This window comes from Zootoca vivipara, chromosome 13 (genome assembly GCF_965207765.1).
Source record: "Zootoca vivipara chromosome 13, rZooViv2.hap1.1, whole genome shotgun sequence".
Taxonomy (NCBI): domain Eukaryota; kingdom Metazoa; phylum Chordata; class Lepidosauria; order Squamata; family Lacertidae; genus Zootoca; species Zootoca vivipara.
In genome coordinates, this window is record NC_142596.1 from 22,326,897 (window position 1) to 22,350,500 (window position 23,604).

Below are 23,604 nucleotides of genomic sequence, written 5' to 3' on the forward strand. Positions count from 1 at the left end.
GAGAGAGGAATGCGCCTTCCAAATTAATGCACGTATTGGTAGAGATGGACTTCCAAAGCGGAAAGTCATCAGAAATCGGGGTTAGTAGGACTTCAGAGAGCATTAACTTTTCAGGCAATGAAGGAAAAGAGGCACATAAAAAAACCACACCAAATGGATTGGGGTCTTGGGCGAAACAGAATGAGCTGGGGCAAAAAGTTTGAAGAGTTATAAATCCGGAACTTCCTCCCCCCCCCCAGGACTCTTTTCTCCTTCACTCTCTATCATAGGATCCCTCGTTCTGGAGCATTTATATCGACCCACAAATATTTGAGATCATTTTCAGACTTAGTGCTAATTTAAATAAAACAAAAATACCAAGATAACCTCCCCTTGTGTTGATACACCCCCCACCACCACAATGGGGAAGGAAAAGCACATTTTGAAGTCTCCCCAGAAAACTGCTTCTGGGGTTGCCCATAGAATTGTTCTTACTTTTGCACAAAGTGTGGGTGGGAGGGATTCAGTTTGAACAGATTGTTGTTGTTCTTTACAAATTGCAAGCGGCCACAAATTTCGTTTACTTACCTGAGCTTTGAGAAGAAGAAGAAGAAGAAGAAGAAGAAGAAGAAAAATATATGGGAAACGCATCAAATTTAATAATGAGAGGGGAATGTGAGTGTGTGCGTGGAATATTACCGAAGGTACCTGGGAAAAAACCGTACTGTGAATAAATGTCACAGGTGACAAAAGGATCATACCTTTCCTTTCCTTCTGCTAATTTCTTAGATTCCCCACTCCCGGCCTTTAAAAGATGCTTCTGCAATTAACTCCACCACCTCCTCCAGCGTTAATTGCATGTTTACAGGGCTAATGAAATTTACAAATGGGTTTGGCCCACCTCAAACAATGATGAAAAACTAGAGAAGCAAGTTTAATTACGTCCACCGAGGAGGTTTGCTTGGCGAGGGTGGGGGAAGAGGAAAGACAGGGTATTGATCAGAGGGGGGGGAACGGGGGAAGGTGACTCATTTTCTACAGGTCATTAATGACCTTAGATTATAGGCCTGTAAAAAAAAATCCCCCTTCCTGGGAATGCCTTGGAATGATTGAGACTCATCCCAGTCGGATGGATTTTGATGCTGGTTCTGGTGGGGTCACCTTCTAACAAAACGCACTCCTAAATCCTTTGACCCAAGCCACTTTTCCCAAAAGAGGAACCCGAGATTACCCCCCCAAACTATATTTAATTCTTCTTAGAATCTCTCTCTCTCTTTGCTTGTATGTAATAGAATTACAGTTACTCTTGTTTTCGCTGCTGATATAATTATCAATACCTTTTAAAGGACGTCCCTTTCAGAAACCCTTCAGACACACGTCTCCCCTTCTGTGTTGTGAGAAGAAGGGAAAACTGAGAGGAAAGATTTGGGGCGGGAGGGGGCGTTTAAAGAAGAGAATTCCACCAGCTACAAATGGATTCAGTCTCAAGCCTCAGTATTATTTCCCCCCCCCCCCGCCTCCTTGCAGATCAGCCTTTCCAAAGTTTTACTGAAGTTATGAGGATATCTGAGGCTTTGCTATGGAGAGGTCAGAGGTGAAGACTATTTTAACCCTTAAAAAGCATGCCGGTCTCCCTACACCCAGAGTGAATGCTCCTGCTCCCCCCCCCACCCAAAAAGCAGAACAAAGCATGAATCGGATTTCACACACACCACACACACACACACACACACACACACACACACACAAATCCCAGTCACATAAGAGCAATACGATAGAAGCCCCAAAGTATTATTGCATTTAAGATCCTTCCTCTCTGTCCTTCTCGCTCTCTCTCCACCCCACACACACTCCAGTTGTTCCTCTCTCTCCCCCCCCCCACACTCCAGTTTTTCCAAGGAACTGGCTGAGATTTTTTTTTTGTCTTAGGGGGAATAGTGGGAGGGGGTGTTTGAATGGTATGAAAGGGACGAAGAAGGTCCCGGGCAATCGATTTTTCTTGTCCTCTCTGTCTTTTCGGATCAGTGCCTTTCAATGGGCATGGAGGTGCTCTTTCAGACACAAACTTGTGCTACATTTTCTGCCTGTATTCCTGCTAAATACAATAAAATGCTGGGCAGATTCCACACTCGCACTCACACACATGCACAAACACAAACACAGGCACATACACCTCTTCCACACCCTCTTTTCTTCTTCCTTTGGGTAGAAAGCCCTCTAATTAAATTGTTTGATATGCCCAGTCAATGCAGGGCAATTTAATATGCATTAGTATAAAGATATATTCTGCGAGGAAGCGTTTTTCTACTTTTCATTCTTAGCAAAAGGGGTTTTTTGGTGGGGGGGAGAGGGAGGGAGGAAAGGGCTCCTTTTAAACATCCAGACATTGACAGAAGAGGGTGCCTTAGTTCTCTCCATCCCTACCCCCCCCCCCCAATTCTATTTTACCTGGACGGAGGAGGATATTTATTTATTTTTAAAGAGGAACCCGCAGAATCTCGGCACGTACTCAAGTTCTTAAGAAACATGCCCTTTGTATTTCTAGCCCATTTGAAAACCCTGGGGGCTTACTTCAGAGTTACCCCGCATAGGATCGGGCTGCAGTTCTCTCCGTGAGAAAGGAAGGTGTTGGTTTCGCAGTCCAAAAAGGCCTTCCGAAGGAGAAATTTGAGGATGAGTGTTTGCTTGTTCATTTTTTTATTGGGGAATAATTGGGTTCCCCCTAGCCCTAAAGGCACTGGAAGTTACGCATTCTCACGACCATGTTCTGGGGTGGTGGTGGAAGAAAACCCAACTGCCTGGAAAGCATCGTCTCCATAATTATACGATGGCTCTAAGAACTGCAGGCACCTATACGTTTATTTATGTTTGTTTTAGACGCTCACGTCCTTATGTTATTCCAGACAAACATCTGTCAGCTGGGAGACTCCGTGCCTATCCTTACCGGAGAGAGACACAGATGACTGTGATACATATTATCAACCCACCAACACAGAAATACTACGCTCCCCCTCCCCCGTAGTGAAAGATACACCGAGTGGGCATGATCCAAACAAATTTAACAGCATGTTCATGTTGCAATCCTATGCACACTTCTTATGCGGGAATGAACCCCATTCAAGGGAATGCGCTGCAGGCGCCTCAGTAGAAATCGTGAGAGCAATCCTATACTTGCCTAGTCAAGCTCGCTGAATTAAATGGGATTTACTCCCAGGTAAGCGGGTAAAGGGACTGCAGTTTCAAGATGCCTTCTTTCCTTGTGCTTTTCTCTAACAGGACGTGAAAGTGTCTTAGCGTTGATTAGATCGCCACTCTGTTTTTAGAGATACACGCTAAATAATTTTGCCGTGTTCACACGAACCCTTTGGGTCCCCATTCCTAGCAACACCAAAGCTATGGGTCTCCCAGGTGTTTCCTTATGCTTGAAAGGGCAGGGAAAGGCCTGTTCAGACACAGAACGAGCCTTTTACCCTAAGATCCTCCCTGGTCACAACACGTGCCTGTCTTGTCGTGTGAACAAGTTGGCCTAACCATTTTCCTGCTTTATTGGCGCGTCTTATTCATTCTTATCCTAAACAGGCGGCGGCGGGACAACTGTTTTAAGGCGATTTCTTCTTCCTTCTTGGGAAGGCAATAGTTGGATCGGTCTCCCTAGATGAGGTCAAAGAAAAGGTGGGCACATTTATCGGTGCGTGAAAGAGAGAGGGAGGATGACTGATGGACGGATGTGGGGAACGAGCGACAGATGCGACTAAAGAGATGGATCCATACTGCACGCATCTGAAGGACACGTGTGCATTTATTGCACGTCTGCATTTCAGGAGTGAACGCTTTAGAGCTCTGTGGAGCCAGGGCTCATTTTTTACCTCGAGGAAGTGCTTCTTCGGCCCGCACCTGGATCACAACGGGAAGCCTTTTATGCGGAAAAACCGTAGTGCGGACCCTACTCGCACTCCAGTGCTGAGCCCCCCCCCCCATCCCGTCCATTATTTACTTCACTGGGCATGAAAGTCATTGTGAGGCTGCAGATCCAGGAAGGTGATCTGGGGGATTATTCCCAAGGAATCCAGCGGGAATGACGGGATGAGTGCGATTGAAACACCCCCAGGTTCCTGACTCCTATAAGGGGAATAGTCAGTCCCTTTCTATCTATCATCTATCAATCTATCATCTATCCCAGCATAAATGGTATTTTTGATACCCGCGATTGCTTGCCCATTGTAGGTGGACTCCTACCAGAGAATTTAAGTGGAAGTTTCGAAAACGCCTCCTATAAATTTAACTTGGCGTGCTCAGAATTATATATAAAATATCCCTCTCTCTGTGTGAGAGAGAAATTGTTCAGATAGAATCTCTCCCCTCCGCCTCTCGGCCGCTGCCCCTTCAATTTGGTAAGCGCGGCGATTTCAGAGAGTTTTGTTCCCACTGCGGGAGCGTAACTTGCGCGCTCTTTTGCCGAAAGTTTAGGTTTGTTTTGTTTGTTTGTTTTAAAAAAGGAGGCCGGAGGGGAAGAATCGACGGAGAGAGAGGAGAATAATTTTCGTGTCAAGAGCAGGAAATTGAGTGGAAGAAAGAGAGAGGCGGAAAGTATCAGAGTCCGAGCCCCTCGCTGCGCTCTTTTCCTGATTGCGCTTCTGCGCCACGCGCATTTAAGGCGCAATAAAGCCAGCAGACTTATTTCCAAGGAGCCGCACGTAGGATCGGTGGGGGGCAATCTCTCCCTCCCTTTCTGCCGTCCCTGCGCTATAAGAGAAGGAGACGTCTGTCTGAGGCAGACCTCACCTCTTGGACACCCCCCCTCCCTTTGAGACTGGGCTAGCTCTATTGATCCAGAGGAGACGCTGGAGGTATCACCAGGCTAAATATTTACCGATCACACACAAACAGTCAGGTTACCCGAACGATTTTTCCCTCCTTTCCCCCTCTTTCTCCCCCTCCTTTTTTTTTTACTGCGCGGAGAGCGGAGTGGAAAGGGAGAGGGGGGGCAAATCATTTTATTAGTGTGTATAAAGCAAAGAACACATTCTAAGCAGGAGTGTTTTAAGATGTGTCTTCAGCGGGATGAAAAGAGTTAGCGAAATCGATACGGAGTGATTAGGAGCTCCCGGAGTGTCGCGGGTGTGGGGGGAGCGAGGGAGCGCAAGCGAGCTGTGAATTTCTTATATTTGCTAATCCCAGGTTAAGGGGAAAGAAGGAGATCGCAACTCAAAGAAAGAGGAGTCTGGACGCGATAGCCGGAGATTTTCAGGGACGGTGGGGTGGGATGGATGGAAGAATGAAATCGAACCAGGACTGTAAATGTTGGCGCACATTTCCTTACCCGGATTCCCCCGACGCCTTCCCCCATCTCCACCCGCGAAAGAAAAACTGGAGGATTTCTCAATTAACCCTCTAGGAAGCAAGCAATTGCATGTGTTTAATTCCCCCCTCTCCCAAATTATTAACCGTGTTTATGGCACGTTACGATGGTACTTGGAGGGTATCTACGCGTGGATAAAAATTATAAGGGTTTTGTGTTTGTGTGAGAGACCCAAATATGTCAGAGAAGCCCAGGGGCTGGGATTGTCAACACCTGGGGGTCCATATGATGTCCAACTATTCCGGGGAGGCGGGCGCAGTAAATGGAGCGATTCAGATCGATTTGGAGAAGAGGGGCGTTTAAAGCTTGCTCCTTGGTTGAACTTTACTCATTTTGCCCCTGCACATTTGCACTTTCCCTTCCACGAGGAGGGCTGTGTCCGGGAGACTCTTGCCTTCAGACAGAAGCTTGTGGAACTGATAAGATGGCTGGGATGTGGGATGGGAGTTGGTGCGTGTGTGCTCCCTTAAAAAGAAGAATCTTAATAAACGCACACCTCGACAACTTGAAGAGAGAGATGCTTGCTTTTCTTTCCTCTCCTGGGGTGTCTTCCTTTCAGCTCACGGAAAGGTAGCAGGAGCTGAAATGTACAGTGGGAGAACAGGCGAAGGTCTTGCAAAGAAACAATCTCAACCACAAACACACGTTTTCCGAAGGAATAGAAAATGTTGAACAGAGTCTTCACGCAGCAGTTCTTCCAGAAAGTCAACTTACTTCCAAGGAAAGTTCTCTAAAAGTGGGGCAGTTTGGCTGAGGAGGCATTTGTAAGAGAGAGACCCCCCCCGCACTTCCCTTCGGGTAGATGTTAGAGTTAAGAAGCTGGAGGGGGGCGGGCCAACTAACTGGTTACATAAAATCGAAGGGGGGGGGAGGAGAGAAGCATTTCTGTAGAACTGCACGACCTTGAGCTAACCCCCCCCAAAAAACTGATCTCCATCACCACATCAAGGGGTGGGGTGGGGAGTCAAATTTACCTCGATATTTTTTAATGGCTACTTTTTCAGAGTCTACAATGCTGGTTGGTTTAAATTCTACCAAACCAAACCCCAGAGTAACCCCAGATTAAAGTTACAGTTCTTAATGGTCGAACATTAATTTTTTTGTGTGTGTGTGTTAAAAAACCCACAAGAGAAAAAGATTAGAGATAGGAAGAGTTTGACCTCAAAGGTCGGGTGTAGCTGGGTTTCATTAACTCTTGAGGTCCCAGCACAGAACCGAGGTTGGAGACCCAAATTTAAAGCGGGGTGGAGGACGGAGGTGTGACTGCGAGGTAGGCGTAATGTTTGAAATAAAATAATAAAATAAAAAGGGGGAAAGCTATGGTAGGTGGTGGGTCTAATATCTGCAGGGTTTTATTGGGAGTGTGTATATGTTCCCCACCTGATTCCTGGAATCTAGTTTAAATGTCTGGAAAGAGAAAACAACAACCTCTATTATTAAGTTAAAGCAGAATTTAAAACAAACGAACAGGGCAGCCCAATCCTATGCACATTTCCTCGAATGGAAGTCCCACTAGGCTCAAAAGGACTCCCCTCACCCCCAGAATGTGCACAGGGTCGCAGCCTCCCCATCAATTAACTCCTGCGAGTTATAGATGCATTCCCTAATCACAAATTTCAAAATGTGGATTTTAATTGGAGCTGTAAAAAGGAGAGAGAGAGAGGGAGAGAGAGAGAGATGTTCTGTGAAGCGATCTAAGCACATCTCTTGTTTCCTGAAATTCCTTCTAAGAGGTTAGGGGTGATGATGGTGGAATTGGGCCCCACAATATGAACTCTCTGCATCCTATAGCTGAGAAAGAAAAGAGAGAATACATCTTAATTCACAGGCCACCTTCATGTTACCCATCTGGAGTGATTCACATTTATTGCTGCACATTGGTATGTATTGCAATCAGTTAATTTGTTGATGAATCATGTAAAATCAGAACCAACCCTTTAATGAGTTGGTAGCCAAAGATGGCAAGTACTTTTGCAAGAGGACAGTCACAAGCAGCCTTTCACACACAGGAAGTCTGCACAGATATAACTAGCATGCAGTAGAAATGTATGTGTGCATGCATGGTAAGCATGCATATGTATGAAATACGTATAAATATACATGTATGTGTTTGCATGTGCACTGTGCACTCACATAATATCTAAATGTGCAGATAGACACTTCCAGTACAAGATGTGCGTAAGAACACACTACAAAATACACATCTCACAATCCTGTTTGTAAGATTGCTTATTTTGCATGATGAGCCTCTTTATTAGACAAAAATGTGGATTTTAAAGGAAGCAGGAAAGTTGGCCCCTACAGTTAACATAGCTGCAGCAATGGCTGCATCCCCTCCCCCCCCCCAGGAAGCCCTGGCCCCAAAAATGATTTAGCCTTAGAAGGAAGGGAAAATGTATCTTTATGTAAAAGGGACAAATCAAATGCTGGAATATTTTTTTGGTTTTAACCTTTTAAGCATCACTGCCTCCTCTACATTGAAGAGGGTTTTGTGTGTGTGTGTGTGTGTGTGAGAGAGAAACCGTAAATATCTATCTGTTCTGAGCCATAATTTTAGAATATTTTAATGTTCTTATATTCTGAATTGATTCCTTGATTGCCATTTCATTAAAAAAAAACAAGTTGCATGTTTCAAGCCGGAAGGTTCTATAATGCACACACACAGAAATCATTGTACAGGAGCCACCATATTCCCATTTTAATGGTTTTCTCTCCCATCTGAAAAAGAGACCAACTATAAAGAAATGAATGCCTGTTCAAATAAATATGTTGAAAAGTGAGATCCATATATACTAAAGGCATAGTCAAATTATTTTGATAGCTTCCTGTTATTTTTGACACAGGCATTCCAAGGACTGGTAACAATGAAACAGTTTCCAAATGTTTTTATTCAACTGAAAATGCCAGTTTAAGAAAAAAATGAAAATAACCCAGATTACAGGAACCTCTTTTCTTTTCTTTTCTTTTCTTTTCCATAACAAATATTTTCAATAACCTGACAACAAGGACATTAAGTGGAGTAATTTCTGGTGGGTTTTTTTTAAAGCATATTCCCAAACTAAGGAACAAAATTGCCCCCAAACATGGAAAACAAGGGCTTTAAAAAAAAAATCACATCCCTTAAAAAACAACAAAACAGAATCACTTTAGACTTCTCTGCATGTATCTATATTGCAAGCCAATGTTAAACAAATGGGAGCTCAAATTAATTCAATGTGACATTTTATTAGTTTCCAGGCCCTATGTTAAGGTTTATCTAAACAAAGAACTGGCATTTGGATCACACTATAAACCTGAACTGATCTATGGGCTGAAGCATAAAGGAGAAGCTCTCAGTGGAGAACCCATATGACTTTAGCAGATAGAAAAAACAACAACCCACAAAACCCACCACATATTAACGAGCCTTGTAATTATTAGCGCACCCTTGATCCTCTTGCCTGCAAGAGCCTAGGATTTCCTTGCAAAGATTTTAAGTGCCTCTTTAAGATGGTGTCTCCTAAAATGAGTTAAGACGAACTGCTCTCAAACAACAGTTGAATACTTGTCTAAAAGGGGATGTTTAAACTCTACTTGTTTGCCCATTTGTCCCCCACCCTTGTCCTCAAATTGACTTTTTCTTGTCTCATTCCTCTTCCCAATGGTATCAAATATTATTATCTTCCCAGTTTGGTATCAAATATTATTTTCTGCGTTGCTCTTCTAAAAATAAAGTAAGCAAACATTTATTTTCATAATCTTGCCTGTTTAAGTGGGGTAAATGGAATGAAGATCACATCACATTCAAGAGTTAAATTGCAACTGGAAAAAGCAGTTATGAAGTACCAGAAACCATGAAAATGGTATCTGTGGTTCTTGGATAATCTTGTTGTGAAAGTTGCAAAATACATTTTTGTGAAAAATGAAGTTTTAAACACCTCTCATAGTCATCTTTCCTTATGATCATGCCCCCACCTAATAATACTACCACAAGAAACTTCCTCTATGCCATAGGATCAATGTAGCTGTATGTATGTACTGTGTTATATACAGGCTGTCAACCAATTAAAAAATCGAGTCAATTAATAAGTTGCCTTTTAGCCAGTTAATTGATTGATCAATGAAGTACATTGGCATGTTACCAAAAAAAGTCAAGAGGTCCCATTTTGACATACTGAAAGAAGTGTGAGAAAATTTTCAGTGTTATAATCATTTCCTTCCACCACCACCCTTCCCTGTTATGGGGGCAGAATAGAATCAAAACAGGCTAAAATAAATACTTAACTTTAACCTGTGTCCTTAATGATCAAAACTGGCCTCTACTTTAGTTAATTAATCTATCAATTAAACCAATATTCCAGTTAAAGCACATACACACTTGGGTAAAATAATCTCATCGATAACACCTCTCTACCCCACTCTTTCACTGTTTCATTCATTGCTTTAGATTCTGTATTCTAAGATATATTTCCAGAGATCTATTTATGCAGCAGAACACAACATTCTTTTGAGCCTCTGTTGTACTTGTATGGGTGCGAGATGCCCAGCACTGAGTCTCCCTGAGACTTAAGAAGAACTCACAATAAAATTTGTACATTTGGTAATTAAACACCTGCATCTTGCATTCTGAAAGTTGATCTTGCAAAGTTTGCCATTTTTCATCCACTGCAACTATTTTTGTTTAAAGGTTACATTTAAATATATCCACCTTGTTCTGGCAACCACATTTCAAGCTATTTTACAACCATGTTTGTGTTTGGTACAGTTCTGTGATTTTAAACTCTCTCTCTCTCTCTCTCTCTCTCTCTCTCTCTCTCTCTCTCTCTCTCTCTCTCTCTCTCTCTCTCTCTTATGAGGCTTGTCCAATTTTAAAGGACATCATAATTTTTTGGGCAGGGGGAGGGATTACTTTACACCACTTGAAAGCCACATGCTTCTGTCATGGTGTACATTGTAGACGATCAGGGTATGGTTTTGCTGTAATGTAATGTTTACACCCCCAAGCTCCTGTAATTTATCACTTTAAAAAAATCGTACTAATTTTGGCCCACTTCAAGCACCTGTATTTTCATCTTTTTGGGTTTTCATATAGAAGAGGAAATTGACAAGCTCACAGCCACAGAATCTTAGAGCACGGATGTTTTTGAAATAGAGGCTAGGGGTCAAAGGGCAGGGAGTTTTACTTTTATTAATATAATATTTTTAATAGTTTTAAGTTTCAGGGCAACAATGGAGTCATTTTGATAAGGGAGCTCATGTGTTTCTGTGACACATAAATCCCCCCTCTAAATAACAAAAAGAAGAAACTATACCCCTGCTAAATTAAAAAACAGGGCATATGTTAAGTATGGTTCATATTATGGACTTTAAAATTCTTTGTCATTGCAGGGAAAGTCTCAAACATTTCCTGAACTCTGTATACAGCCTCAAAATAGAGGGTTTTGTTTTCAAAGTTGTTGACAAACCCCCTTTGGCATACTTAAAATGGAGACCATTTAAGTTCTAATCAGAGTAGACCCACTGAAGTTACCGTAATGATCCTAAGTTAGATTTGTCCATCAATTTCAATGGTCTACTCTAAGCAGAACATGTATTGGCTATCACCTGATATATTCGGCAACATACATTTTACTGACTGGCTAACTGAGGTTTCCTAAGCCATATGGGAGAGAACTTTCCCCTCATAAGCTGAAACACTATTTCACGTCTACGACATTTCATGTCTACCTGGTCTAGTAAGTCTCCATCCATTCTCTGCTGGGCCTACGAAATTTGAATCAGAAAATTTTGTCTTCTTATAATTTCATTTGTAAGGAAAACTCTGTGATGCCAACAATGATGATTTGTAAGTTGCAAGAACAGAGAGATCTTTCAGCTTTAATGCTATGGTCCTTGCGTTGTGTTTTCAGATCCTATTAATTTATTTTAAACCAGTAACACCCAGTTGGTAAACCACAGGGCTTCATGAGCCAGCAAACAAGCATATATATATCACAACGGAACTGAAACACACTCAGAACTAATAGAAGCATCAAAGCATGCTAAAAGCAGCAGAGAAGAAAGAGTGCTGTTTTCAGATTCCTTGTAAAAGTCATGGTGCCATAGGAAACTGCCTTATTCAGAGTCATCCTATTGGTCCATCTAGCTTCTAGCTTAGTAGTGTCAACACTGACTGGCAGTGGTTCTCCACTGTTTCAAACAGAGAGTATTCACAGCCCTACCTGACAATGCTGGGCTTGGAAATTGAGACACTCTGAGGGCAAGGACAATGCTTTATCACTGAACTATGGCCCTTGCCCTGATGGCAAGTCAAAGGAAGGGTGTTCCAGAGCTTAGGCACCACAACCAAAAACTCCATTCTCTTCATTGATGTTTATCTTGCTCCATTCTTTCTGAATAACCTCTTAATGATCTGGAAAACTCACATGGGTGTGTACATGGGTACCTTCATTCTAAGCCTTTTAGGGCTTGTGCATAAGCGGGTAATATGTTAGTGTGTGTTTGTAGTGTCTTTTTGAGAGGGTTGTACTAGCTGGATGAACCTTGGGATATCTTACAACTCTGCAAGTCTATGATTCTATGAACCTGATATTTCACCCAAGTTCATTGACTTCCTAACTGGGCAAGTCCCTCAAATGGAAGAAGACGCCTTCACCCTGGTATGGCTCCCCTTTATCACATCCAAAACCCCAGAAGACAATGATAAGAATCCACCAACAGCATACGAATCAATATGGCTAACCTGATTCAAAAACACCCACCCACCCCACTCACACATGAAAACAAAGATCACCACAGCCAATCACAAACAAACAACCACACCCTAGGCCAACCCCAACCTCTCTCACCACCAAAGTAACACAAGTGAATAGTAAAGAGAACCTGCACAAGCGACGCTGACACAAAACATTAAGTATAACAGGAACATCGCCACCCAACTCCATCCCCACTCACCATGGCCCCCTCCCCCTCTTTCCTCCTTTTCTTCCTAATGTAGCACTAATGTTTCAACAAATGGAACTGATCTGTAGAAAATGTAACTTGAAAAAAGAGACATTGCACATACTTTTGTGAACCAAGGAATCTTTAATAAAAATATGTTAAAACAACAACAACTGGGAAAGTCCCTTGCTACCAGAGTCTGTGTGGGTCCATGCATATAGAAAAGTAACCTATAAACCAGAACGGAGTGTCTCCAGAGATTATAGGAAGCCCTTCCTGTTCTAGGGTGCAGCCCAGGAGTTTGGGACCTCCTTATCAACCCAAGTGACCAGAGTGGTCTTTAGTAGGAGCAAATAAGCTTTGTCTTTGTTAATCTTTGTTCCCTGAGCTCCTTATGGTGGGGTCCCTAATAAGATTCAGAGCAACCTCTGGATTCCCCAAACGGCTGTCTGAAAACTTCTGGCTAAGCCAGGTGACCACTTTGACAACATCTAGGTCTCTCCCAGCCATTTTCAGAAAGAGGACCACCCCCCCCCCCATATATTTTGTTGAAGATGTAGTGTTTGTTTGTTTGTTTGTTTGTTTGTTATGCCCCTACTCATCAAATTAGAAAAAGCACAAAGATTTCTGTTATCTGCAGTTGAAGGCAACTCAACAGAGAAAAATCAAAATTTCAGAAGCAAGGATAGGCGATAATAGAGAATTTATTGAGTGGTGTATTATTGTGGGATTAATTTTTTTTGGGGGGGTGGGAGGCAAAGCTGTGACTGGAGGGCAGGAGAAACACCGGCTGTTTCCCCACCCCCCTTCTCCCTTCTCAAGGCGTTGCTAACTTTTATGATATTTCTCCCTGCTCTCCAATCTCTCTCTCTCTCTCTCTCTCTCTCTCTCTCTCTCTCTCTCTCTCTCTCTCTCTCTCTCTCTCTCTCTCTCTCTCTCTCTCTCTCTCTCTCTCCTTTCTACTATCTGCCTTTGTGCCTTCAGGGGCAGTGAAAGAAGACTGCCGATTCTAGATTGCTTTCAGAGTTTGCTTTGCTGATGATGGATTACCATGTCAATTTAAACAGCATAGGATTAATTTGTTTCAATGATTTCTCTTTAGGCTGAATGCCAGCCTTTTTTCCCCTTCTTGTTGTTGCTTTCTATCTCTCCCTTTGCTCTTCAGAATAAGAATAAGAAAAAAAAATGCTGTCCACCACCAAATCCCTTTCAATGTCCCCCCTTTCTAAAAAAAAGAGAGGACAATAATAGAAATGGACAAGTTAGGTGTAAAGTTGCAATACAGTCACAGGTTTGAGTGTGTGTTTTTATCTCATTTGCAAAGGATGAAGCCTCCTGTCAGTCACATTAAAATGAAATTGGATCTAACATTTATTCAATAAATACTTCTCTTGTAGGTAATCCAGAGCAGAGTGCTTTTGACACATAAGGACTTAATTTATCTCAGATAAGAAGTTATTAATATGGTACATTTAAACTTGCCACCTACAGTAAGGTCATTCAGATCTTTAATGTGATTCAGAAAAACGGTTTGAGGGGAAGAAGGGTTTGAGATGGCATTCTACGTGTCAGCAGTGGGAGGGAAACACAATAGTTAGTGCCAGGGAAATAAGGTCCTATAGTGGGAAACATTGACCATCATCTCCGCTCAGCCTGAGTTCATTGGAGAGTTCATGGCTTTTGAACCTGACTTTTCCAGCTGCAAAGCAGGAATGATAGGAACATAAGGAGGCTGCCTTGCACCCAGTCAGAATATTGGCCCACCTATTTCAGTACTGTCCACACCGACTGTCAGCATCTCTCCAGGGTTTCAGGCAGGGGACATTGCCTGCTCTTCCTGGAGATCCTTGGGCTTCAATCTGGGACCATATGTATGTAAAGCACCTGCTCTATCACTGAGCTATAGCACTTCTTCAAGAAGTGAGGAGGCGGCTGCATTATTTGCTGGTCAAACAGTTTGTCCAACTAGCTCGGTATTGTATACTCCAGGTGTGAGGAACCTCTGATCCTCTAGATGTTGCTGAACTACAATTCCCATCAACATGGGCAATGGCCCAGGGTTGATGAGAGTTGTAGTTCAGCTACATCTTGGCAGGCTAAACTTCCCACACACCAGAATCAGCTCTCCTTGAATCCCAAAAGGAATCTTATTCAGTCCTACCTGGAGATTTTAGACATCAGACCTGGGACCTTTTGGATGCAAAGCTCATGTAATCTGTCATTGAGCCACAGGCCTTCGCTGAATGTTGTTTCCACCCTACTCTGGTTAAATGCCTGATCTCTATAAAATGTAGTGGGCAAATCTTCCAGCCTGCCAAGACATATATTGCATGTACCAGAAGGTTCATATGGCAACCAGACAAGCTGCTTCAAAATCAATCCAATAGGTGCAATGTGGGCTTTTACACTTTTGTGTAACAATGCATTTATGTATAAAAATTTTCAAGCACCTCCACCATAGGCGTGATGAGGTGGTTAAAAGTTAAGAAGTAGGAAAGCTAGCTTAAGTGATCTTAGACACGCATTGGAGGAGAGAGGTGTATCATTTGGAAGGGTGACAGTCAACTTTCCCCAACCTGGCGGCCTCCAGATGTTCGGACTACAACTCCCATCAGTCCCAGAGCTGTGTTTGTTGGGGCAGAGGAAAGTGGTATTCTAAAACATCTGGAAGGCACCAGGCAGGGGAAGAATGGCTGAAAAGAAGAAGAAGAAGAAGAAGAAGAAGAAGAAGAAGAAGAAGAAGAAGAAGAAGAAGAAGAGTAGTTTGGATTTGATATCCCGCTTTATCACTACCTGAAGGAGTCTCAAAGTGGCTAACATTCTCCTTTCCCTTCCTCCCCCACAACAAACACTCTGTGAGGTGAGTGGGGCTGAGAGACTTTGAAGAAGTGTGACTAGCCCAAGGTCACCCAGCAGCTGCATGTGGAGGAGCGGAGACACGAACCCGGTTCACCAGGTTACGAGTCTACCGCTCTTAACTACTGCACCACACTGGCTTTCCTATTCTGCTTATTTATTTGATGAAGTAACAACATATCATATCGTATGATGTAGCCACCTTTATTAATTATTTTGTTAAGTGTATTTATCCCAAGTTGGTCTTCAAGGCAGCTTACATTTTTTTTAAAAAAAACATGATTATAAAATACAAAGTTAGAAAAAACAAACTAGTTAAAAGCAATAGTTAAAATATAGTACACTAAAACAGATTTTTTAAAAAGCATCAAAGTACAGTTTGCCCTGACAGAAGCCAAATGGACAGCTTTGTATTATGATCATTCTACCTTGCTGAAGCTAAGGTTTGCCTGGGTTATAGCAGTACTTAGAGAAGTGATTACTGTACCTAGGGAGTCCCTTGTGTGGCACCTTGGGTTTTGTTGAAGAAACACAGGATAGGAACACAGGATCACGGGAAATGGCTTTATGCCAAATCAGACAATTGGTCAAACCAGCTCAGTGTTGTCAACACTGACTGGTAAAGGGTCTTCAGGGTTTCAGGCAAGGTTCTCTCCCAGACCTATCTGGAGATGCAGGGGATTGAACTTGGGACCTTCTGCCTGCAAAGCAGTTGCCCTACCACTGAGCCATCTACTATCTTCTCTGTAGATTGAGAAGATGACTGGAGGGCAGGCTGGTTTCACGCAAGAAGTCTTGGTCCCAAGTCGTTGAGGCCATTGTATGCTAACAACAAAGATTCTGAAGCAGTGTAATACCATTGGTCTATCTAGCTTGGTATTGCCTGCACTGGGTTGCAGCAGCTCTCCAGGGTTCCAGACAGGACTATTTCCAAGCCCTTTCTGGAGATGTTGGGGATTGAAACCATGACCTTCTCTACTGTGTACATCTAGTTCCCAGAAGGTCACCCATCCAGGTTCTGACCAGATCCAGGCCTCCAGTAAGGTGGCAACCTTCTGTGCCTTCAGACCATACTCTGGCAGTGGCGGAGCTTCATGCTCCACCACCAGGGGCAGCTGTGCTGCCCCCAGGGACATGGTGTGCGTTCTGGGAGCAGAGCACGCCGTGCACAGGGGCGGGATGTACGTTTTGGGGGCGAGATGCGCCGTGCACAGGGGTGGGGTGCGCGTTTTGGGGGCAGGACGGGCAGCCGCGATGGTGCCCCTGGGATCGCGCTGCCCGGGGCACCCCACCTCCACTGCCCCTATCTTCCTATGCCCCTGTACTCTGGGACATACCGTTATTTCTGGGATTTATCATAAAATCTGCTTGTGATAGCCTCGTAAGTTGATGTCACAGACAACAAATGGATGAGGAACTTTCTGGTTCACCACTCAACATCATGCAGTACAATCTCATGCATAATTACTTTTGGAAATAGATCTAACAGTTTCCTGGGGGGGGGGGGTTACTTCTGAGGAAGCATGTTCAGGATTGTGGTTTTGGCTACTCCATGATGCGAAGTCTTCTTGTTGATGAAGATAATCTACTTATATAAAACAAATAAGGATGCCAGATAAGCTTACTTTTTCCATTTATCCTAGGAATTCCCGAGGATGGTTCTAATGGAAATTGCCAAGTGACAGTGCCACATGGTTTCTAGAAAAACGGAAGAAAGCAAGCACAAAGAACTGTTGACAGACTTGCCCAGGGGAGCATTTTCTCCACATGGTATAGAAATCTGTCCCACCTTCATGTGCAGAAGGTAAAGTTTGCATAGGTTACACATCTTTGTGCATGTGTGTATGTAGAGGCGAAAGATTGCATGAATCAAATCTGTGGACCTTATAGGCATATGCAAAGAACACATGAGGCCCATGCAGAATCCATGGTAATGAAGGCATGGGGAGAAGGGATTGTGCCTTTTGCGCAAGTTCCTGGTGAGCACGTATTTGTCCGAAAGCCCGACTGCTGCACCAAATGCACACAAGCTCTCTCTGAGCAATCAAGAACCTTGCAGAAGGCAGTGCCCTCAGTTGCACATTATGTGGATGCAGGAGGTGTGCTCCCATCTACCTCACATGCATAAGAACATAAGAAGAGTCTGCTGGACCAGGCCAATGACTAGTCTAGTCCACCATCCTGTTCTCACAGTGGCCTGTGGGAAATCAGTAAGCAGGACCTGATGAGGTGACCTTGGGTTGGTCACTACCTTCTGTTTAACCTACCTCATAGGGTTGTTGTATGGGTGAAAAATAAATGGGAGGGAAGAACCATGTACACGGCTTTGAGCTCATTAAAGGAAATGTGGCACATCACTGTGATCCACAAATAAAAGGAAAAGAGCCTTCAAGAATGAGCTTATTGTTCATTGGTGTGAAGGATGTTAACACAAGAGTTTCCGTAGTTTCTTAAGTAAAATACCCATTGAGCACAGAGGGATTTATTTCAATGTAAACATGCAGTGCATCAGGCTCCCTAAGACCAGAAGAAGAGTTCTGCTGGATCAGGCCAAAGCCCATTTAGTCCAACACCCTGTTCTCAAAGCGGCCAGTCAGAAGCCACAATGGGAAAGCCCACAAGCAGGACCGAGGGCAGCACTCCCATGGTTCCCAGCAACTGGTTTTCAGAGGCATACTGCCTCCAACACAGTAGGTAGAACATAGCCTGGAGGCTAGTAACCATTGATAGCTTGAGTGTGAGAGGATATCAAAAGGCAGATCAAGGGAAGGACCTTCGATCTGGATGAGGAAGAAAAGCAAAGAAGAGAAGAGAAGAAAAAGGAAGGCATGGTGTGTGTGTGTGTGTGTGTGTGTGTGTTCTTCCAAAGTACTTGGCCCACCCAGACAATTCCCCATGTCTAGTTTCCTCTGCTAACAAACTAACAAACTCCAAATGACCCCATTTAAATTCTGAGGGGTCTTTGGCAAAACACACACAGCCATTTTGCGCCCATCTTGTTTGCCCACCACGAGGATCCCAGAGCATAATCCATCTTTAAATATTATGGGTCTAATTTGACTGAGCAATATTTGTTCGCGCGTTGGCAGCTAATGTAAGGAAAACAAAAAAAGGGGAATCCCGGGAGTTGTACAGTTGGGATCTGCGTGGCCGCATTAACCTCGAGTCGCTTCCTGTAGTGGAGTCGGAGCTTAGGACTCAAGTGGCGCTTGACAGATGTGTGTTAAAAATGGATAAACTAGGAAGGGAAGGTTTTGAATTCTCGACACTCATCTTAACCTTACGCTACTAGTAAATCACAGTGTTCCAGAGGCCTCGTTTCAGATATCGCCTTACAATATATTTTGCATCTTTCTCCTCCTGCCCTCCACCCACTAAAATGGAGCATCATGATGAATGGACACAGCAGGGTTTGGTGCGATGTCTCAGTGATCACAACTGTACAGGTTAGTGGCTGAACTCCACAATTTAATTTCTCCCAGGCTTTCATTTTAGTCCTGTTTGAAACCAGAAAGAAAAGCCACCTCCACAAAAACAGCATTTTTTTCTCCCAGCACAGTGTATGAAGGGTGCAATTTCACATCTTAGGAGTTCTTATCAAATTTCAAAGGTGCTTTGGATGTAGTCAAAATTAAATGCCTTCAAAGCAGTATATTTTAATTCCCCTGCTTCATATTTCATCATAGGCATTCATTCCTTGGTTGCAGTCCCTTATCTGAAGTGCTGGCCTACCTTACAGTGTTGCTGTTCAGAACAAAAACAAGAATAATCATGTACAGCAGAATCTTGTGCATTTTTTACTTACATGCAAGTCTCATTGTGTCCAGTTGGGCTTACTCCCAGATTGGTGGGCAGGTAACTCTAAGACTAGTGTTTTAGATTGCAAGGTGGTGGCAATTTAAAACACTGCAGTTGTTTCAAAACTGCAGTTGAAAACGGCAATTGATGTGTTCAGTGGCAAATTCATCCTTTTGCAGCAACCCAGTATCTGATGGCTTCATACTACTACCGGTACCCCCATATTACAGAGGAGAAGTTTAGAATGAGACAGAACGGTTTGCTACTTAAGGCCTCGCAAATTAGATAATGCCCGTGTACACTCAGTAATAAAGACTTCTTGACTTACAGCTCTCATTTGAACCCTGGCCACTTCACTCTATGTCTAACCCTCTGCCCATTAGGCCACATTGTTTCAGTTTTAGAAACTTAATGTTTCCCAAGTCTTGTTCAAGTTAGGGAAAAGCATCGTCACACTTGAGTGGAGAAAAAGCTGGCAGGAGTTGCTAATTAAATGGACAGAGAGAATTAATTATTTCTTTCTTTTTTCTTTTTTAAAAGAGTACAATCTAGTCTCCCATTTTCACTTCTAGTGGAACCTTCAGTGAAGGCGTCTCCAAGTCTCCGGTGATGCCCAAGAGTGTTTAGATGGAGGGTCTAGATGGAGACACCTATTGAAATGTGTCTGAAGAAGATTAATAGGACTTGTCAGTGTTGGGAAAAGCGCTGCTTTGCGGTAAATTTCTACCAGGAGAAGATGAATTACCGATGAATGCCGAGTTATCAACCCCATCACTATCATTCGACACTAAATCAAATTGAGCGGTTATCTGCAATCAGAATTTCCCCCTCTCTTAACACACACACACACACACACACACACACACACACACACACACACAGGCAATGCACACCTTTTGACTTAAGCCCTTTAAATATAGAAACACATGGAGTAAAGGGGAGCTTTTTAAAGATACAAAAGGGGTCCTTTCAGAGATGGATACTCCAGGAAAGGGAAGAGAGAGAGAGAGAGAGAGAGAGAGAGAGAGAGAGAGAGAGAGAGAGAGGCCCCCACTCTCTACTGAAATGTGTGTGTGTGTATGTGTGTTTTGCAGATGCATTCTGCATTGTGTAACTGGTCACATCTGCAGCATACCTTTAAAGCACATAAATTCCCCTCAAAGATGCCTGGGAACTGTAGTTTGTTAAGGATGCTGGGTACTGTATCTCTGTGAGGGGTCAACCACCATCCCCAGGATTCCCCTCACAGAGATGCAGCACCCAGCATCCTTAACAAACTACAGTTCCCAGGCATCTTTGAGGGGAAGTTTTGTGGGGTGTGTGTGTGTGTGTACACACACGCACGCACATATATGGTGCAGATAAATGTGACCATTGGCACAACAATGGAACAGTAGCAGCAAATTGAGAGCCAGTGTGGTGTAGTGGTTAAGAGCGGTAGACTCGTAATCTGGGGAACCAGGTTCGCGTCTCCGCTTCTCCTCCACATGCAGCTGCTGGGTGATCTTGAGTCACACTTCTTTGAAGTCTCTCAGCCCCACTCTCCTCACAGAGTGTTTGTTGTGGGGGAGGAAGGGAAAGGAGAATGTTAGCCGCTTTGAGACTCCTTCGGGCACTGATAAAGCAGGATATCAAATCCCAACTCCTCCTCCTCCTCCTCCTCCTCCTCCTCCTCTTCTTCTTCTTCTTCTTCTTCTTCTTCTTCTTCTTCTTCTTCTTCTTCTTCTTCTTCTTCTTCTTCTTCTTCTTCTTACTGGTCTGTGCTCACAGCATTCTGTTTTATTAGTTGTTAGTTGCCATCTGGAGGGGCACTATTGTGCTATAGCACAACCACAGTGGAATCCCCCACAAAAAGCACATTTGTTGTATAAGTTCCTCCTTGGATGTCCTTTTCATGGTGAATTCATGTTGAGTTTTATTTTATTTATAAAATTATGTATATGCCGTTATTCATAAAAAGTATACAAAAATTATACTTAAAAACATACAATAAAAACTATATAAACAATTAAAAACCAGAAATCAGTTAATTATCGTGGAAAGATGTATTCTCAATAGTCCGCATAACCCTGACAGAATAGAAAAGTTTTTCAGCAGGCATTTAAAAGTTGAAACAGAAGGCTCCTGCTGAATCCCTTTTGGAAGAGTATTCCACAATACTGAGTTGATGACACTTAAAGCTTAGTATCTTCTTGTTGTCAGATGAGCCTTGCCAGCTTGGGGAATGACCAGTGATGCTGCTGCAGAGAATCTTAGTGACTGAGCTGGGATCTCAGGGCTCTGGTGGTCCTTGAGGTACCCTGGACCTAAGTTGTTCAGGGCTTTATCAATCAATACAAGAACCTGGAATCTGGCTCAGTAGAAGACAGGCAGTCAGTGCAGATGCTTTAACAATGGTGTGTTGACTAAATGTAAAGGTAAAGGGACCCCTGACCATTAGGTCCAGTCGTGACCGACTCTGGGGTTGCGGCGCTCATCTCGCGTTATTGGCTGAGGGAGCCTGCGTACAGCTTCCAGGTCATGTGGCCAGCATGACTAAGCCGCTTCTGGCGAACCAGAGCAGCACATGGAAATTCCGTTTACCTTCCTGCTTGGAGCGGTACCTATTTATCTACTTGCACTTTGACGTGCTTTCGAACTGCTAGGTTGGCAGGAGCTGGGACCAAGCAACGGGAGCTCACCCCGTTGTGGGGATTCAAACCGCCAACCTTCTGATCGGCAAGCCCTAGGCACCCACAGTGCCACCCGCGTCCCTCAGCGTCCCTCATATCTCAAATATACCCATCTTTCAAATATACCCATCAGCAATTTAGCGGCCACATTCTGCACCAGCGTGAGCTTCCAAACCAGACCCAAGTGCAGTCTCACACAGAGGACATTGCACTAATCCAGCATCGAGGTTACCAACATATGAACTACAGTGGTTAGGCTCTCCCTGAGTTGAGCATTTCAATGCTCTCACTGTAGCTTGTACCTGCAATATTTTTCTTGGGGTGGACATTCTGCTTTGTTTCCAATCGTTTTCATGTCCCACAGCTCCCTGCCGAAATCCTGCAATTATCCCTACTGCAAACATCCCTTTTCTGTTATTGTTGTTGACCTGCTGTTGTGATGCTACATAGCACAAGAGGGACCTTCCAGATGGCAATAATGTGGTAACATTGGGAGCACTGCAGAACAAGTAAGGAAGCAGTACGATGTGCGGACGGTCCGGTATAAATCCACTACGAATGCATGGATTTATCTACCATTCACTATTGTATCAATAACATGTTGCAGAACACACCTTCAAAAAGACGCCAGTCTGAAGGGGTCGTCTGCCATGACATCTCATTCAAAAAGTAACTTTCTTTGCAAATTCTCCATCAACATCCACATGCCGTTTCTGCCCATTTCAGAGAATAACATGTACTACTAAGGAGAGCCTTATTGTATCAGAAGGATGATCCATTTGGTTCAATATTGTTGAGGCTTTGTGAACATTGTATACAGAAAACACATTCAAAGCACATATTTTCCCTCAAAGGATTCTGGGCCCTGTACTTTACCCCTCGCAGAGTTACAATGCCCCGCAACCCTTAACAAAACACAGCGCCCAGAATTCTTTGAGGGGAAACAATGTGTTTCAAAATTGCCTTAAAGTTATAGTGTGTATGCAGCTTGAGCATGGAAGTTCTAATCTAAATGACCAATAGGTATTGATAGACTTCTCCAGTGTCATGAATTTATGTCGGCTCCTTCTTAAAGTTACCTAAGCCAGTAGCCACGATCAAATCCCACAAGCTAATTGCATGTCGTGTGAAAAAGTACCTTCTTTTTCTCTGCCCTGAATCTACTGCCAGTTAATTTCGTCAGATGACCGCAAATTCTAGGGTAATGAGAGAGGGCAAATGAATTAAGCTCTCTCTACAAATCTACAGTTGGTTTGAACTGCTGACAGTATAATACAGCATGATGGCTAAGATTTCATGGCCTCCCATCTGATAATGCAGCACAGCTGGGCTAGGTAAACAAGTTTGAAAAGGTGCTACAGACATAACTAGGCATTGAAGAGGGTGTGCTCATATACCAGCCTATTAAGTAATTTAGGCTGCAATTCTGTACTCAGTTGCCTGGGAGCAAGCCCCATTGAACAAAGTGGGACTTACTTTTGATGAAACATGTCAAAGATAGCACTGCACATCCAGTGAGACAGGTCCTTGTCGCGAGGAGCTTACAATCTATAAAGCTTAACAATAATGGAGGGGAGGGAAAGGTGACTCGAGCTCAGAAAGACTTCTGTCTCGAAGTCCAGAAAGCTGCTGCCAGTCAGTTTAGAACATTGGCAGCCAATGTGGTTGTTGGACTCCCAACTCCCTGTGGCTTGTGGTCAGGAATAATGAAAACTTGAGACCCGTCAAATCTGAAGGGCACCAGCAGCCCACTGGTGTACAAAATGCCAAGCTAGGTGGATCAGCGGTTTGAATTGGTATGTCAGTTTCGTACATCTGTGGACTGGATTAATCTAAGCCTCTTTTAAAGCTATCCTAGCTAGTGGATGGGTTCATATTGACTGAGAAAGATGGGATGCAAATGCTTTCAATAAACAAGCAAACAAATGAATAATGATGGGGGAGGGGGAGGATGAGAAGCAACCGGTACCTTTCTGAGTTGGCTGTTCCTGGCCAAGACATCCGTCTGGTTAGGTGTTG

At 43.5% G+C, this 23,604-nt stretch overlaps 1 long non-coding RNA gene across 4 annotated transcripts in view; it reads left to right on the plus strand.

Annotated features, from left to right (window-relative positions):
- Positions 1–23,604, plus strand: part of LOC118092664 (uncharacterized) — a 63,411-nt gene that overhangs the window by 5,153 nt on the left and 34,654 nt on the right. For 2 of the 4 annotated variants that reach the window (XR_015946906.1, XR_015946905.1), the window contains exons 3-4: positions 16,759–16,919; positions 18,501–18,561. This is a non-coding gene — a long non-coding RNA (uncharacterized LOC118092664). Of the gene's footprint in view, positions 1–16,758; positions 16,920–18,439; positions 18,562–23,604 lie in introns of all 4 variants that reach the window. The other 2 variants (XR_015946907.1, XR_015946908.1) reach the window with 2 other exon arrangements.